General features: G+C 43.7%; 1 protein-coding gene across 3 annotated transcripts in view; it reads right to left on the bottom strand.

Annotated features, from left to right (window-relative positions):
* The window catches only part of PLS1 (plastin 1), a 165165-nt gene that overhangs the window by 106921 nt on the left and 50603 nt on the right, over positions 1–7641 (bottom strand). The gene's annotated exons all lie outside the window — the stretch shown is intronic.

Genomic DNA, 7641 nt, shown 5'->3' on the forward strand with positions numbered 1-7641 from the left:
ATTCCAACCTTTTTTAATTTTCTCCAGTCCCTGGGAGCAATTTGCAGTCTTCCCCCTCCCTGCCCTCTCCCCCACCCCCTTGTGCTCAGTCGCCCTGTTTTTGAGGTCTCTTTTCTCTCCTTTACACCATGGTTCTCACCTTATTTGGGGTGGGGGGGGGATGTACCTTGAGCAGAATACAGTGGGGAAAGAATCTTTGCCCCTTTCTGTCCCAAATTCATTTTTATCCCTTTCTGTCTCAAGAAAAACTTAATGGAATCAACACCACCGTGCTTTGTGGGAAAAAAGAAAAGCCTTCTGCTCCCTTAGCTCTGCTGAGAGCTGGAGATGGCTAGGCCCCTGTGTAATAGTGCATAGAATTCTAGCTTTTTTCCTTCTTTCTCTGTATATTCTCTTGTTTAAAAAAAGGAAAAAAAAACTTAAAAAGGGGGGGGAGGCATTTACAGAAGGTCAGCAAAGGGTGGGTTTGAGATGTTTGGGTGGATTAAGTGGGCATTTTGATAACATGGCTTCTCCTTTGGCATGTTTAATTGTGATGTTTAACAGACATCCTTGCAGTCTGAGATGACACTTTTAAAATAAAATTCTCTCCTAATGATGACTTGAGCCCTGCCACTCGATGGGAGAATCAGCAGAACCTATAGGAGCTTATTTGGAATTGACATTTCTCTATTGTAATTTTGTTCTGTTTATTTTTAAATTTTCTTTTTGTTTCACTGAAAAGGAAAGATAATGCTGTTTTAAATGTTAAAAGTGTACAAGTTGCTTTGTTACAATAAAACTAAATGTGTACAAAAATAAATAAAATCCCAAAAATTAAAGACAAAGAGAGAATCTTAACAGCAAGAGAAAGCAGTTACCTAAAAGGGAGTTCCAAAAAGACTGTCAGCTGATTTCTCAATAGAAATTTTGCAGGCCTGAAGGAACTGGCACAAATATTCAAAGTGATGAAAAGCAAGGACCTACAACCAAGACTACTCTCCCTAGCAAGGCTATATCATTCAGAATGGAAAGACAGACAGAGAGCTTCCCAGATTTAAAAAAAAAAAAAAAAAAGTTAAAGAAGTTCATCACCACCAAACCAGTGTTAAAAGAAATGTTAAAGGGATCTTTAAAAAGAAGTAGGAAAAAAAAGAAAGAAAAAAATTTAAAAAGAAAATAAATAAAAAGTAGAAAAAAAAAACCTATGAATAACAAAATGGTAATAACTACGAACCTACCAATAACCACTTTAAATGTAAATGGATTAAGTGCTCCAATCAAAAAGTGTTATTCTCACTGCAAGCCATATTTTCTAAGGAGGAATTTTCTATAACTTCCAAGTCTCTTCGTTTCATCTGTGCCCCTTATCCACTGACAATAGAAATATTTAATCCACTGGTATTTGTTCCAGTTAATGTATTTTGATTGTAAGCACCAAAAACTGACTCTGGCAATATTTGCCCAAAAAAGGAATACACTAAAAGGGCACTGAGGTTTGGCTCAAGAATCACGGAAGGCCTGAACAAGTAGACTCTGGAAGGATAGGTTCCAGACATCTCTACGAACTCCACAGTGGAGACTATGACATGCCATTGTAAGGCACTGTCTCCAGATGCCTCAGCCACCACTATCTGTGAATGACCATCTAAATCCCAGGATGTTAGTCTGATTGTCATAGCTCAGGCCACATGCCCATCTCTATGGTCAGGGGATACTATATAGACAAGGCCTACAACTATAGAGAATCTCTTTGTTCTAATTTCATTTGCCTTCTGCAGTGTTTATGTTTGCACGAAACAAAGATAAAAGTCAAATCTGACTCTCAAGTAAATGTTAAGTCTACTATCCTACCAATCTTCTGACCCAATCAAAACACCTGAAAATCTCCCCCAAACTCTCCATCCAAAAATAAAAAATAAAAATACACAAAACACAGCGCTCATACACAACGGGCAATCTAGGAAATCAAGGCCAAAAGCTTCACAATAAGTGGCAGAGCTGGGATCCAAGCCCAGGGAGTTTGCCAAGTTCAGACCCTTAATTATATACTGCCTTCACAATAGTGGTCTCCACACATCCTTTCCCATCCCTATATCTCAAGTCATATACCCCATAACCATTTCCTGTTAGAGCTGCCCTAGAACCCAAATTTCCAATATAGAATAGTTAGTGTAGTGTGTGCACACCGTGTGATCTGTCCTCTTACTAGAAACTCAAGAAGTAGATAAAAGGGTTTAAAATAAGATTTGTGAGAATGATATAAATTATTTTACATCACGCTTCTGTTTTCCCTTTTTTTTTTTTGTCTCTAGAAAAGTACCTTGTTCCGATTTTCTGAGTATTATTAAGTCACAGGATATTATACATTACGGCAGTAACTGTCCAGATTGTAACTAAGTTTAATGCCTAGTATCTCATTCAGAAAGAAGGCCTGGATACCAACACCAGAGAACTGTCAGAGAACGGGATGCCGAGAGTCACTTCCTAGTGCTCTGAATAACCAACATTACTTATCATCTGTGTTCCCCCATTTCCAGCCAAGAATTTCTATGTAAATGATTCATAGAACAAAGACAGTCTGGTACAACTTGTATCTCGGTGAGCAGAGAATTCCTACCCAGTGTGTTTCCGTGTCTGGGTTTAAACTTTAACCTCCAAATCACACGTTGGTTTAAACTTGAAGATTTTTTACTTTTTACACAGATAAATTAAAACTATTTTCAGGAGTTGAAAGTCTGAGGTACTTTACTTAACAACCTGAAGAAAGCAACTCTGACCCTCTTGATTAACTGGCAAAGGAAGGACTTATCAAACATATGTGTGTCTTCATTTTAAAATATGAATAGGAGATAATACATATAAAAATGGTAATAGGAGCTATTTTGGAATTAAGGGTGATGAGATTACAGGTGATTTTTTTCTACATTGTTGCATATTTTCCACAAAGTCTATATATTTCTTTTATAACAGACAAGAGATGAAAATAAGGATGAAAAAAAGATTCACATTTAACTATTCCTACATAACAGTTATAAGAATTTTGAAAAAAGAAAGGGATAAACCTTGATATGCTACTTAAGCAAATCCAAACCGGTATGAAATGCCCTATAGCCCAGCCATGTCGTCAAAACTCACTTGCCCTTTTCCTGGAATTCCCTTCATCCTTTCCTCACCCTGGAAATTCCTACTGATTAGTCCAGATCCAGGTTAAAAGCCCACTGCCCAGCCAGCTCAGCCAGTGTGGCTCAGTGTTTGAGTGCTGACCTATAAACCAGGAGGTCAAGGTTTGATTCGAGGTCAAGGTGTGATTCCCGGTCAAAGCACATGCCTAGGTTGCCAACTTGATCACACTATAGATACTTAATTAAAAACTCCATTTTGTGCCCTAGTCAGTTTGGCTCACTAGATAGAGCGTCAGCCTGTGAACTGAAAGGTCCCAGGTTCGATTCTGATCAAGGGCAATTGTCTGGGTTTGGGGCTCCATCCCCAGTCAGGGGTGTGCAGGAGGCAGCTGAGCGATGTCTCTCTCTCACTGATGTTTCTGGCTCTCTGTCCCTCGCCCTTCCTCTCTGTAAAAAATCAATAAAACATATTTTCCCTCTCTCCTCGCAGAAATCAATAAAAAGATATATATTTTTTTAAATGAAGAAAAAACCCCATTGCTTGCTTACATCTACTTGAACAATGGCCACAATGAAGACTACTGGCTAGGCCTTTTATCTTTCTAGCCTTGTATTGTTTCCTGTCTCTGACACACCATGCATATAATCACACTCACTTTGTATTCTATAAAATCTCCTGGCTAATTTTATTCAATATCTTACATCATTTTCAATGGGCAGTCTATAGCAGACATGGTTGTTCTAGACCTCCTTGTGCACCAGAAATACATGTAGAACTAGTCACATAAAATGAGTCTTCAATTAAATTAAGTAAATAGCTCATGACTGCTCAGTGTTTAGCACAATGCTAAGCATCACAGGAGATATAAAAGAAATATTGGAATTATTCTCTATACTCAAAACATTTAAATTCATTCATTTATTGATTTAGAAGAGCATATAAACTTTTAATATCTGGTTTAGATGTCCCAGGAGCTTACAATCTAGTGTGGGGGGTGGAGGGGGGGCGGGTGATTGGGGGGAATGGTAAGATACACATATAGAAAGTTAAATGGTAATGTTAGTGTTTTGTGTGTAATTAATAATGTCCAGTAGAAAACAAATGTTAAAAGATATTTAAAATGATAAGATCATTTTAAGGTGTCACAGGGTAGTGTGGCCTGGCCAAAAAGAATGAAGAGGAGGTTCCTGGCCAGTGTAGCTCAGGTGGTTGGGTGTCATCCAGTGCACCAAAAGGTCACCAGCTCGATTTCCAGTCAGGGCACATGACCGGGTTATAGGCTCAATCCCCAATAGGGGGTGTGTTTCTCTCTCACATTGATATTTCTCTCTCTCCCTCTCCCTCTCCCTTCTCTCCAAAATCAATAGAAACATATTTTTAAAAAAAGAATTGCCCTGGATGGTGTTGCTCAGTGATTAGAGCATTGGCCTGAACACCACAGGGCCACAGATTCAATTCCCGGTCAAGGGCATGTAACTGGGTTGCAGGTTTGATCCCCGGTCCAGTTGGGTTGGCAGTGGTGACAGCAGGAGTGTAGGAGAGGAAAAAAGAATGGAAAAAGACAGAGTTCTGACAGTTAAAAGCAGTTTTATATTTTATATATGTAGAAATGTCTGAAATGTTTACCTATGGATAAAAAGTAATAGAACAGTGTTGGAGTTTTGAATAACCTTTAACTTTCTGCCTTTTTTTCCTGTTTTTAATTCTACTGAATACACACATATACACACATAGAACATATTTAAAGTACAAAATTTGAAGTTTTGATACACTATACACACCTGAAACTATCATTATAATCAAGATACATGCATATATACCAGCCGTAGGCAAACTACGGCCCGCAGGCCGGATCCGGCCCGTTTGAAATGAATAAAACTAAAAAAAAAAAAAAAAAAACCATACCCTTTTATGTAATGATGTTTACTTTGAATTTATATTAGTTCACACAAACACTCCATCCATGCTTTTGTTCCAGCCCTCCGGTCCAGTTTAAGAACCCATTGTGGCCCTCGAGTCAAAAAGTTTGCCCACCCCTGATGTATACTCTTTTTTTTCCTGGCTTCTTTCACTCAGCATAAATATTTTGAGTTTTATCTATATTGTTGTGTGTTTTAATAGTTCATTCTTTTATATTCCTGAGCAGTATTCTTTGGTATGGATAAATCACAAAGACATTTAGGTTGTTTACAGATTTGGGTTAGTACAAAAGAGCTGCTATGAACATCTACATTAATAAATGAGAAAAATGGTAATTGGCGTATGGCGCTACCCTTTTCATTGGCTAATCAGGGCTATATGCAAATTAACTGCCAACTCAGATGGCAGTTAACTGACAACAAAGATGGAGGTTAATTTGCATATGTAGGCACAATACAGGGAGGCAAAAGGGAAAGCAGGAAGAAGCCCCCTGCACTGACAGTGATCGGAAACCCAGGGGGGAGCTAAGAGCAGAGGGGGCAGGGCAAAGGCGGCCTCAGGGCCTTTATCGGAGAATCAGGCGCCTTTGCCCCCCTGGCCAGTGATAGCAGGAAGTAGGGGTGGAGCCAGCGATGGGAGCTCGGCACGGTCGAAGCTGGAAGTCCCAGGAGCTAAGGGTCCCTTGCCTGGGCCTAAAGGGAAGCCCACGATCACGGGCCCGCTGCAGCTGCAGGTCCCCTGCCCAGGCCGGACGCCTACGCCAGAGGCGTTAGGCTTGGGCAGGGGCAGAGCCTGCAACCGTGGGGAGCCTGCAACCTCTGCTGTAGGCCTCAGGCCTGGTCAAGGGCCTCGGCCAGAGGTGTTAGGCCTGGGCAGGGACAGAGGGGAGATCACGGGGAGCTGGGAGTCCCCTGCCCAGACCTAATGCCTTGGCCAGAGGCGTTAGGCCTGGGCAGGGGCAGAGCCTGCAACCGCAGGGAACTGGGGGTCCCCTGCCCGGGCCTGACACCTCTGCCGGAGGCCTCAGGCCTGGTCAAGGGGCCAATCTGGTAATTGGTGATCGGAGGGTCAGGAGGGTCAACTCCTCTGGCCGAGGCATCAGGCTTGGGCGGGGGGTGGAGCAAGCGATCAGAGGGAGATGGGGGTCCCCTGCCCAGGCATGATTCCTGGGCCAAAGGCCTCAGGCCTGGGCGGGGGTCAGAGCCAGTGATCGGGGGGAGATGGGGTCCCCTGTCCAAGCCTGACACCTCTGGCGGAGGTGTCAGGCCTGGGAAAGGGGCCGATCAGGCGATCAGAGGGTGATGGGGGTCTATGCCTCTGGCCAAGGCATCAAGCCTGGGCAAGGGGCAGAGCCAGCAATTGGAGGGGTCTGGGGGTCCCCTGCCCGGCCCTGACGCCTGGGCCAGAGGCATCAGGCCTGGGCTGGGGGCAGAACCAGTGATGGGGGGAAATGAGGGTCCCCTGCCCAGGCCTGACACCTCTGTCAGAGACGTCAGGCCTGGGCAAGGGGCCGATCCTGCGATTGGAGGGTGATGGGGGTCAACGCCTGAGGGCTCCCAGTATGTGAGAGGGGGCAGGCTGGGCTGAGGGACACTCACCCCCCCACACACACACCCAGTGCACCAATTTCGTGCACCGGGCCCCTAGTATGTATATAAGCTTGTATATGGATAAATGCTTTCTTTTCCTTTAGTAAATGCCCCTAGAGCAAAATGGCTGGATCTCATGGTAGGTATATATTTAACTTATTTAGAAACTGCCAAACTATACTCCAAAGTGATACCATTTTACTCTAGCAGTGTATGAGAGTTCTAGTCCTTTCTTAGTTCACCTACACTTGGTATAGTCAATCTTTCTAATTTCACCCATTCAAAATAGCAGCATCTCACTGTTGTATCTTATCTGCACTTCCCTACTAACAATGATGAGCATCTTTTCATGAGTATATCTGCCTTCCATATATCTTTTCTGGTGAAGTGTCTATTCACATCTTTTTCTTATTATTTTATGTTTCTTTTCTTATTAAGTTTTGAGGGTTGTTTACATATTATAGATATAGATGCTTTATGAGATACTAGTGGCCCGGTGCATGAAATTTGTGCGGGGGGGGGGGGGGTCTCTCAGTCCAGCCTGTACCCTCTCCAGTCTGGGACCCCAATCAGGCAGATTGGGACAGCTGGCAGGGGAGGGGGTGCGGGGAGGGACAACTGTGGGAGGTTGACCAGCTGTGAGAGGTTGGCTGTGGGAGCAGACTAACCACCAGGGAACATCTCCTGTGTTGAGTGTCTGCCCTCTGGTGGTCAGTGTGCATCATGCCTACCAGCTGGTTGTCCAGTCGATCTGGTCGTAACAATTGCTTAGGCTTTCATATATATTGACTAGAGGCCCGGTGCACAACAATTTGTGCACTGGTGGGGGGTATCCCTCAGCCCCACTGATGCCCTCTCACAGTCTGGGACCCCTCGGGAGATAACGACCTACAGCTTAGGCACACTCCCGGGTGGCAGAGGGCAGGCCCAATCCCTAGGTGCCTGTCCCACAGCCCCTGGTAGGGCTCAGAGCAGGGCCGATTGGGGATTTGGGGCACCGCCCCCTGTCATGCACAGCGCAGGATGG

Source organism: Myotis davidii, unplaced genomic scaffold (assembly GCF_000327345.1).
Source record: "Myotis davidii unplaced genomic scaffold, ASM32734v1 scaffold495, whole genome shotgun sequence".
In the NCBI taxonomy this organism is placed as follows: domain Eukaryota; kingdom Metazoa; phylum Chordata; class Mammalia; order Chiroptera; family Vespertilionidae; genus Myotis; species Myotis davidii.